This window comes from Pinus tabuliformis, chromosome 1_2, assembly GCF_031772625.1.
Source record: "Pinus tabuliformis cultivar Carrire ecotype Pingquan chromosome 1_2, CPIR1, whole genome shotgun sequence".
NCBI classification, from domain to species: Eukaryota; Viridiplantae; Streptophyta; class Pinopsida; order Pinales; family Pinaceae; genus Pinus; species Pinus tabuliformis.
In genome coordinates, this window is record NC_142298.1 from 1,334,884,491 (window position 1) to 1,334,895,354 (window position 10,864).

Consider the following 10,864-nt stretch of genomic DNA (forward strand, 5'->3'; position numbering starts at 1 on the left):
ACCCTTGCAGAACACGATTGGAAACCATTATGCAGGACCATGATCTAGTTGATGTAGCACCAAAAAATCGTAGATTTACTTGGAATAATTGCAGACTGGGCAAAGATAATATCATGGAGTGGCTAGACAGGATTTTGGTGAATGCTTCGCTTCTCTCATCTTACTCCACCGCATACGCTATTGTACTCCCCTACTTAGCGTTTGATCATTATCCCACAACTCTTGTTCTCGAAGCCCATTGTCCCTTAGGGCCCATTCCATTTAAATATAGTCCACTGTGGAGCAGCATTCCTATTGTCGACCAGATTGTCAAATTCACATGGAGTCAGCACATAGAAGGGTCGCCCGGATACATATGGGAAAACAAGATGAAAAGGACCAAAATCCCCTTGAAGGAATGGGCAAAAAAATACTAAAAGGAACCTGAGAAGGTCAAAACTGAAATAAAAATCAAATTGGAGAAAGTTCACAGCATGATAGAGGAGCGGGGGCTCTCCCAGGAATACAAAGCACTTGAAGGCAATCTCTACTTCCAGCTATATCGTGCCAATAGAGTGGAGGAGCAAAAATGGAGAATGAAATCAAGACAACTATGGCTACAAGGAGGTGACAAAAACTCTGCCTTCTTCCATAAGTAGGCCACTGTCAGGAAAATCAGAAACAATGTTACCTCCATCACTGATGCTGAAGGCAATCTTCAAACCACTCAAGATGCTATTAAAAAGGCTGCCTCAGAACATTACAACGTCCTCTTAACTGAGACAAAAGAAGCCGAAGATTATTCAGATCTTCTGCAACACCTCTCCACTGAGATCAGTGAGGAAATCAATGAAAATCTAACCAAGGAAATTGAAGAAGAAGAAATACAAAGAGCCATCTGGACGCTTCAGCCAGACAAGGCTCCTGGCCCAGATGGTTTCCCCATCTGCTTCTACAGAACTTATTGGGGAATAATAAAAAAAGACCTTGTTAAGATGATAAAATGGGCTCAACGCAAGTGCAAAATCGGAGGTTTCACCAACGCCACCCATCTTGCCCTCCTCCCTAAAGAGAATCGACCTTCATCTTTCTCCCGATTTCAGCCCATTTCTCTCTGCAATTCCTCATACAAAATTCTGACCAAAATCCTCGCTTCTCATCTTAAACCTCTTCTCCCCTCTCTCATCTCTGAGAATCAAGGAGGCTTCTTGGCCAATAGACAAATTTCTGACTCCATTCTTCTTGTCCAAGAGGCTATACACTCCAGCCAAACTAGGAAAGAAAAAGGTTTCATTTTAAAACTAGACTTAGCCAATGCCTTCGACCGAGTTAGGCACTCATTCCTATTTGTTGTTCTAAATAAAATGGGATTTGTTGCACCCTTCCTTGACCTTGTCAAAGCATGCATTTCAGGTCCTTGGATCTCTCCTCTCATCAATGGTAGACCAGGGCCTTCCTTTCAATCTTCTCGAGGATTAAGACAAGGCTGTTCCCTTTCTCCTTACTTGTTCATCTTGATGGCTGAGTCTTTCATTAAAGCCTTGGACTATAATTGACGCATCAGTCTTATCACAAGTATTTAATTTGGGAATGGGGTCAAAAAAATAAATCATTCTCAATTTGCTGATGAAACACTGTTAATGGGAGGAGCCTCCAATATCATAGCTCATTGATTCAAAACCCTCTTAGACAAATATATGAGCTACTCAGGAGGTATGGTCAACTATCTCAAGAGCTACATCTATGGCTGGAACACATCTGCTCAAACTCTTCATAACATTGCCAGCACATTTGGGGTCCCTTGCAAGTTAGACTGGGGGCATTTCTCTTATCTGGGCATGCCAGTGAGTGTTGGTCCTCTGAAAGTTGAAGTATGGGACACTATCATAGATAAAATGAAAAGGAAAGTGCAGCAATTGGGATCCTCTTGGCTTAATCCACCCGGCCTCCTAATTCTTCTAAACACAAGCCTTTCTTCTTTTCCCTTATATCAATTCACGCTTCTTCAATCTCCTGCCAGTTTTCATCACAAAGTGGAAGCCATCCTTCGTCACTTTCTTTGGCAAGGGGGGAAAATGAAAGAAAGAAATACAACCTTATAAATTGGAAACATGTTATTCAACCCTAGGAGCATGGGGGTTTAGGAATCAGATCACCAAAGCTCTTAAATCTAGCTTTTGGTGGCAATATTGTGTGGAGACTCATTAGTGGCCAATCAGCTTGGTGGAAAAATGTGCTGGAAGCCAAATACCTTAAATCTCCAAGACAACACCTCTTGGATCATGATATCCCTATTAGAGCTTGCTCTAAAATCTGGGGGTTATGTAAGAAAGCTATTCCCTTTCTTGCTCAAAACATTTCCAAAGTTCCCAAGGGTGGCAACAATATCAAAATCAGGGCAGATAGAATAATGGGCCAGCAGCCCATTATCAGCAGACCTAGAACTCATCAGATTCAATCCTTTCTCGACAATATGGGGCTCCATTATTTGGACCAGATATCTCAGTGGGACATTCACTCATAGCTTTGGATAGGATGGATCTTCTCAGAAATACCCACTGATCTTGAAGCAAGTCTTGCTAATATCCAAACCCATCTCCATGGCATTGCCCCTACAAAAAAAAAAGTGATGATGGCTTATGTTGGGACCCTTCAGGCTCCAATTACATAGTCAAAGCTGCCTACCAACATATCTGTAGCAATGAATATCCCATGCTCATTTGGGCGAATTGGAAAATTTCTTGGAAATCAGAGACCCTTCCAAAAATAAAATTCTTCATTTGGGTCCTCCTAAAAGGGAAAGTCCTCACCTCAGACAATCTACAAAAACGTGGTATAATTGGTCCATCCCGCTACCCAAACTGCCAAGCAACTGAAGAAACCATCCAACACCTATTCATTATTTTCCCCTTTGCTACTACCTGTTGGAAAGAATTCTTTCTAAACAACCAACTCCCCTGGGGCTCCCACAACTCCATTGTTAAAGTCTTGCATTTTTGGAAGAGGAATTATCCTTGGCAACGAAAGAAGAACAATATTTCTAGAAGAGTTTGGAATGCTCTCCCGTGCTCTCTTCTGTGGAACATATGGCTGCCACGAAATCGTATGGTCTTCAAAGACAAAGTAACCAACATCAGGAAATTATGCAGCAAGGCATGGAGCCTTACATTGGAAGCAATATCTGTCAAAATTCAAAGGAAAATTGACATCGCAGATCTTTGTGTTGAAGAAAGGAATTTCATAGGGTATTTTTTGGATAAAAGTAACAGGGGCCAAAGCGGGAGTGACATTAGCAGTCAACGCAACAACTCTAATTAGAGTTGGAAAATAAGAATGAAAGACAAGGAGTTTTCTATCTGGCTTAGAAATTGTAACACACATTATCTTTTCTTTGACAGGGCCTCCAAATTTAACCCAGGAATGGCCGAGGCTGGCAGAATCATTTGCAATGCCAATGGAGATATTAAATCTACTTATGAATGGGGATTAGGCCCCCTCTCCAATAACAGGGCTGAAGCTATCACACTATACCAAGGGCTCATTTAGCTTCAAAAACTTGGCATAACCACTGCAACGGTCCTTGGAGACTCGACCATCATCATTAGTCTGATGGTATATAATCGGAATGCGTCCAATGTGCTCCTGCAACAAACAATAAGTCGTTGTCAAGCACTTACCCAGCAAATGAAAGAAGTCTGTTTTTTCGATGTACTTTGCTCCCTCAACAAGGAGGATGATTCTTGTGCAAACAGAGCCAGTTCCAAATCCATAGGCAATCTCTGATGTAACACTATTGAATCTCAATGTTACCTACCATGACCAGAAGCGAATCAATCTTCAGATCACCCGCAGAGGTATATAGCAACATCGGGTACCACCTCACTGTCACTCGCCATGTCCTTATGTTGAATTTGGTCCTTGTTTCAGCAGAAATCTCCTTTGATTCTTATAATGATGATAACACTGTCACAATATCTCTGAATCCAATCCGAAAATCTTACTTGGGTCCCTTCCCCCAAGAAATTCTGACTCTTTCATTTCTTACCCGTGATTTATCACTCAAATTCCCCGTGACTCCCTCTTCGCTCCACCTTATCCCCCTGCCTGAGCCTTCCTTTTTATTTGCGTCTTCCTACGTCCAGAATCTCATTTCTATCTCCCCTTTGTTGCATTCGATCTTCCCCCTATTTGCTCCTGACCGATCCCATACTGCTTAGTGCTCTCAGCCATCTTTCTTCAGGTTAACCTTTGTTAATCTTGCTCCATTTTCCCCTTTCAGTCCAAACCTCTGCTCTTTGGAACAATGCATTAGCAACCCTTTGTTTTTGCTGCATACTAGTAAATCAGTCTGGTTATACTCAATGGCGAGAAGCGAAGATTGCTTGCATTGTGCTAATCTCTAGGCAAAACTGGAGCAAATCTGAGCACACCAGAAGATCTTGGACACTAAAATTGATACCCATGCTCAGATCACCAAGGAGAAACATGAAACCGACCTCAATCTCTTTCCTCATAGAGTGTATCCCTTCAGTAGCAGTTCAATGACCTCTCAAATATATGCAATCATGTCCAATAGTCCATTGACATCCTAAAGTACATCATGGAAAAAAAAACGCTCCTAGCACCAGCTCAACAAATTTAAGGAATGCAGGTGCTGAAGGCAATCCTGAAGAATCCATGGCCTGCCAAATCAGTCATATAAACATTGATTAAGCATGACTTGCAAATTTTTCCTTCTACTGTTTCAATTTGTTAGAATCTATACTAGTTCGGTATTCCAAAAAGTTAGGAATGATAGAAGCAAAAGGGAATTTTGTCCCTCCTGTTATATTTCCTTACTCTGCTTCTCATGCATATCGCCTTGTAACAATGGAACTTAGTCTCCCCAATCTTTTTTGAATACAACAACAACCAATTATGTAAAAAAAAAAAAAAAATCTTAGAAAAAGAAAAATTATTTAAAAAAAAAAATTGGAGGGTGGGGTAGAAATCCCCGCCCAGAAAAAAATAAAAATTATTAATAAATTTTTTTGTTAGTATATATATATATATATATATATATATATATTAAGGGGTTGGAGTTGAAATCCAATTCTGAGAATTGGATTTCAGCCCCGCCCAAGGGCCCAGAGGAGGGTGGGGGGGGGTTGGGGGGGTGGGGAGCGGCTCTCGGCGGTAGAGCTACGTAAAAATATATATATATATATATATATATATATATATATATATATATAAGTGGGCGGGGCTGATATTTGATTATCAGAATCGAATTTCAGCCCCACCCTCCAATTTTTTTTTTCAAGATTTTAACAATAATGTTCTAAAATTTTTAATTAAATTTTAATAATTTTTTTATTATCTTTTTTTTTTTCTTTTTTTAAATTTTAAATTTAATTTTAATATATATATATATATATATTTTTTTTTTTTTTAACTTTTGTTAGTTTGTTTTTATTCTTGTTTTTAAATTATTTAAAATTGTTTTTTTTTTTGGTTTATTTTCTATTTTTTTGGTTAAATCAGGTTTTTTTATTTTTATTTATTTTTAATAGTTTTTCAAAATTGTTTTATTTTTATTTATTTATTTTTATAGTTAAAAAAAAAACAAATTCAATTTTTTTTTATTGTCTACAAGATAATTTTTTTTTTTTACATTTTTTATGTTTTATATATATATATATATATATATATATATATATATATATATATATATATATATATATATTTTATATTTGTTTTTTTAAGTAATCAACATTTAAAAAAAGAGAAATAAGACAACTAGAAAATTTGTTAAGTAATCAACATTTAAAAAACAATTGGACATAAAAAAATTTAAAGTGTCAAAAAATGTAACATTTAAAAAAAAATATCCACAGTTAATACATTAGAAAATATAAAGTGTAAAAAATAAGCCCTCTAAAAAAAGGGGTTGATGCTGCATCAACACGTTTCAAAATCAACATGAAAATCACTAACATTTAAAAACAAATATTTATATTTGATACATAAGAAAATTTAAAGTGTCAAAAATATGCTTCGAAAAAAAAAATATGTATTCTACATCACCACTTTTCAAAATCGATTGAATTTTTTGCTACCTCAACGAAATGGGTAATCGTATCAGTTCTCATTTCAAAGTTTACATTGTGAAAGCTTGACTCACGCATTGATGAAGGAATACTACTTGAATATTGTGTTCAAAGCAAAGGGTACAGATGCTACAACAAGAGGACAAACAAGATAGAAGACTACATTGACATAGTGGTTGATGAAGTAGGCTCACAACCTGAACCCTCTGTAAGTAATTTGAACTCAGATAATGAAGAGATTTTAGAGTTGAGGGCCATAGATCTAAATGAAACAAATTCAAACAATGAAGGTGAGGAAGCAAGCACGTCTTCAAGGCAAAAAACGCCTTCTAAGTATGTATAAAAGGAACATCTTGAGAGTCAGATCCTTGGAGATCAAAGACAGGGGGTCCAGACCAGAAGGAAACTTGTGGGAGGTACAAATCTTGCCAATTTGGCTCTACTATCACAAATAGAACCCAAGAACCTCTATCAAGCAAGTGAAGATAAGTTCTGGGTGAAAGCCATGAATGAAGAGCTAGACCAAATTGAGAAGAATGACACATGGGAGCTTGTCCCAAGACCAAAGAAGAAAAATGTTATTGGAACCAAGTGGGTTTTCAAGAACAAACTGAATGAAGAAGGTCAAGTAATCAGGAACAAAGCTCAGTTGGTCTGCAAAGGGTATGCCCAGATAGAAGGAGTAGATTTTGAAGAAACCTTTGCACCAGTAGCTCGTCTAGAGGCCATAAGAATCTTCCTTTCTCTTTCCATTCATAAGAACATCAAAGTTTATCAGATGGATGTAAAGTTTTCCTTTCTCAATGGAGACTTAGAAGAGGAGGTTTACATAGAGCAACCTGAAGGATTTTTGCTCTCCTCTGATGAAGGGCTTGTATGCAAACTAAAGAAGGCTCTGTATGGTTTGAAACAAGCCCCTAGAGCCTAGTATGAAAGGTTGGACAAGTATCTCCAGCAACAAGGTTTTAAGAAAGGCTCAATTGACAACAATCTCTATGTAAAATCTGAAAATGATCATCTTTTGATAGTGGTTGTGTATGTGGATGACATCATATTTAGCAATGATGTGGAGTAGTTGGGGCATCGGTTTGCAAATTGTATGCAAACAGAGTTTGAAATGTCCATGATTGGTGAGCTGTCCTTTTTCTTGGGTCTGCAAATTACATAGTCTCCACAAGGAGTTTTTATATCTCAATCCAAATACCTCAGGGAAACTTTGAAGAAGTTTGGAATGGAGGAATACAAACTGGTTAGCACACCCATGACTATAGGCTGTAAATTATGCAAGGAAGATGCAACGCCACAGGTAAATTAGATTGAATACAGATTGATGATAGGAAGCTTACTATATCTGACAGCTTCAAGGCCAGATATCATGCAAGCAGTGGGAATTGTGGCAATATTTTAGGCCTGTCCACGAGAAAGTCATGTGGTGGTTGTTAAGAGGATTTTCAAATATCTTCAAGGTACAGCAGAATATGGGTTGTGGTATGCTAGGAGTGAAGACTTCAATTTGAAGGCCTACACAGATGCAGATTGGGCTGGAAGTCTTGATGACAGGAAAAGTACTTCAGGTGCAACCTTCTTTTTGGGTGATTGCTTGGTATCATGGGTTAGTAAGAAATAGGGCTCCATCTCTCTATCGATTGCTGAAGTAGAATATATCATTGCTGCAACTTGTTGTACACAGATTCTTTGGATGAAGTAGACCTTAAAGGATATACAGGTAGAGTTGTCTAATCCCATTCCAATAATGTGTGACAACACTAGTGCAATCAACATCTCAAAAAATCCAGTCATGCATTCAAAAACCAAGCATATTCCCATCAAGTATCATTTCTTGAGGGAACAAGTTGCAGCCAACATTGTTAAACTTGTGTATGTGCCCACTAAAGAGCAACTGGCAGATATATTTACCAAGCCACTTGCAAGAGAACCATTTGAGTATCTCAGGCAACAGATAGGAGTTGTGACTCCTCCCTCCAAATGACTTCATATTGGTAGGAGGTGGTAGCTACTTGGTGAGCACCAGTATTGCAGCAATAATGCTACAACTCTTGGGCTGCCTACTTCACTCTTATCAACCCGGTAGTTCGTAACAAACTTGGAAGTGACGGTGCTGTATACACAAGTACTAGTTCTTACTGCAAGTTGTCACTTGGTCAGCCGGCGCAAGATCACTAGGATCTCAAGCCAACTTCTATGGGTTTCAGAAGAAGCTCTATATGTGATGAAAGGAGAGAAAGACTATTCTACATATACTACTCTAACTACAGAAAGGAGAAAGATTGAAGTGTAAAGTAAACCAAGTAAATCCTAATTAACCAACTAACCCTATTTTTGCAGAAATCACTATGAAAACCATGAAAAGAATGCCATTATCTATTTAAAGAAGTAAACAACATCTAACTAAGCTATTTCTAGAAGTAAATGAGCAAAAAACATCTTTTTGGATTTATATGTATTTTTATGTGGATTTGACATGCATGTAATTTATTGTTTGTCAATGTGGCTACGAATAGGTGGTGTTGAAAGGCGTCTTTGGGACTTGAGAGGATGCAGGATGGTGTGGTTGGGTCCTAGGAGGTCTCAGGTGGTCTTCTGGAGGCTTTTCCCACACTCGACCTTCAAAAGAAAGCCTACAGGAAAATCTACAGGAGGACACAGGAAATGTATAGGAGGAAAACAACGTTCTACAGGAGGCCTACAGGGGGAGGCCGAGAGCACTTTTGGTTGTTTTGAAGGTGTGAGAGTGGGTGGAAAAGGTGGATGAAGGTTGGAATGAAGTGTTAGGGCACCTAGGGTCTACCAAGAATCATTAGGAGAGAGAAAGATGATTGGATTTTCTCAAGGAGAGAGGAAGAAGTTCTATGGAAAATGTAGGAAACTAAGGTAGAATTGAGGGGAGACTTGGGCGATCTGTAGGGCATGGATCATATAGAGGATGGGATGGATGATAGGCTAGTCTGCTGCTAGAAGATATTTGCTGCATAAACAACTGACAATCAACCAATGAGATTAAGTAAACAGGGAAATAAGTGCATCTAGAAAAATAGAGTTTTTGCATCAAAATAAACTATGATCTATGAAAGGAAATGCTTGAGGAATGTTGCAAGAAAGGAAAGCATGAAAAAAGACTATTGTAAATAAAGAAATGAGCATGATGGGGAAGTTCTGAAGCAAAGCAAACTAGACTATTAACCAACTAAAAAGCTGCAAACACTAGAAGTCCTATGAATGAGGAAAATTTGTGTTTTTGGGGCAGCAGGAGGGTCTTTGCCTCAAATCATAGTCCCAAAGGGAGGAAGAGAGGCCAAGGCACTATTTCTAGCCTTTTGAATCTTCTTTTTATCACTGCTTAACCTGCTATAGAAAGTACAAATGGAAGCAAACTACTAAATCATCAAAAGCAACCTATTCTTAACCATAAAAGAAATGCATCTAACAACAACCTAAGCTACAAACTGAAATGAAACATACAAATACAAGTAAAGAGGAGATTGGATGCTTGGATTGGGCCCTAACCCAACAGCTTCAGCCCTCTGAGGTAACTTAGTGCTAACTGAAAAAGGATTCCATCTTTATTCTCAAAACAATAACAAGATTACATGAACTGTCAAGATAATAAGCTTGAAGTTGAGCAGAGTTTACACAAGCAAAACTACAACAAAAATCCAACAAAATTCCGACCCTAGTGAGGCCCTAGGCCTCTCTACTTATACAAATGAAGCTATTAAAAAATTCCTTAAAATCAAGTAGGCTTGACTCCCAAAACTCGAGATAATCATCAGTGATCCTTCGCTTGCTTCGCTACCTTCTAGTGCATGACTTGGCTGCTTGTACTCCAAGTTGAATGAAGGGGAATTTGAAGTGAGGAGTAATAAATGAGGGGGATTCCCTACTATAATTACTCTCCTTTGTCCACTTCGAGTTATTGCTGCCATTTGTCCACTGGATCCTTGACTTTGACCACATGGCATCATAATTAACTCAACGCACTCTATAAGCATAATATAATAAGAAACTCATACAATAAGCTAAGAGAGTGGTTGATTTGAATAGGTTAGGAGGTAAAATGAGCCCATTTAATTACCCATTTATGAGGCTCATCACTACTCATCAAGAGGAACTCATGGGAGAGTAGGCTGCATTGGTTCAGGGGAGTGCAAGTGAAGTTTTCTTTGCCATTGATGTCAAAGGGGGAGAAATTTGGCATCGAAGAAGATCATGCTTGAGGGGGAGTCTGTAGTGTTGCCATCAATGCCAAAGGGGGGATTGTTGGACATTTGATGGTATGAAGGTGGTTGGTTGTGCAAGTGTTGGCATTGATGTCAAACAAGGCTCAACCTGATGATGGGGCTTCATGCCTTGGTGGTTGTGATGATCTACTATGTAGAGACTTTGGAGCCATCTTTTGAGGCAACATATGGGCTCAGTGGCTAATCAGACTCCTTTCATTGGAAAGTGCTCTGGAAGAGCTCTCCAACAGTATGCAAAAGTCCAGAAATGGTCTTGCGGTTCGAAAGATATGGCCTACTGGAGTTCAGGGTGATTCAAGCCTTATGCAGTGAGGAATATTGGAGATCAGAGGTCCCAACAATTAGCGATCGGGGGATTCAAGGCTCAATGCATGGTGGAAGTGAACCACTAATTAGCAATTTGTGATATCGCATATCGGAGGTCTTGACATATCGGAGATGAGAGGATGGAGAATCAGGAATGAAACACAACAAAAGTTGTGATATGTGATTTGCAATATCGCATATCAGAGGTCTCGACAGTCGACACATAGTGGT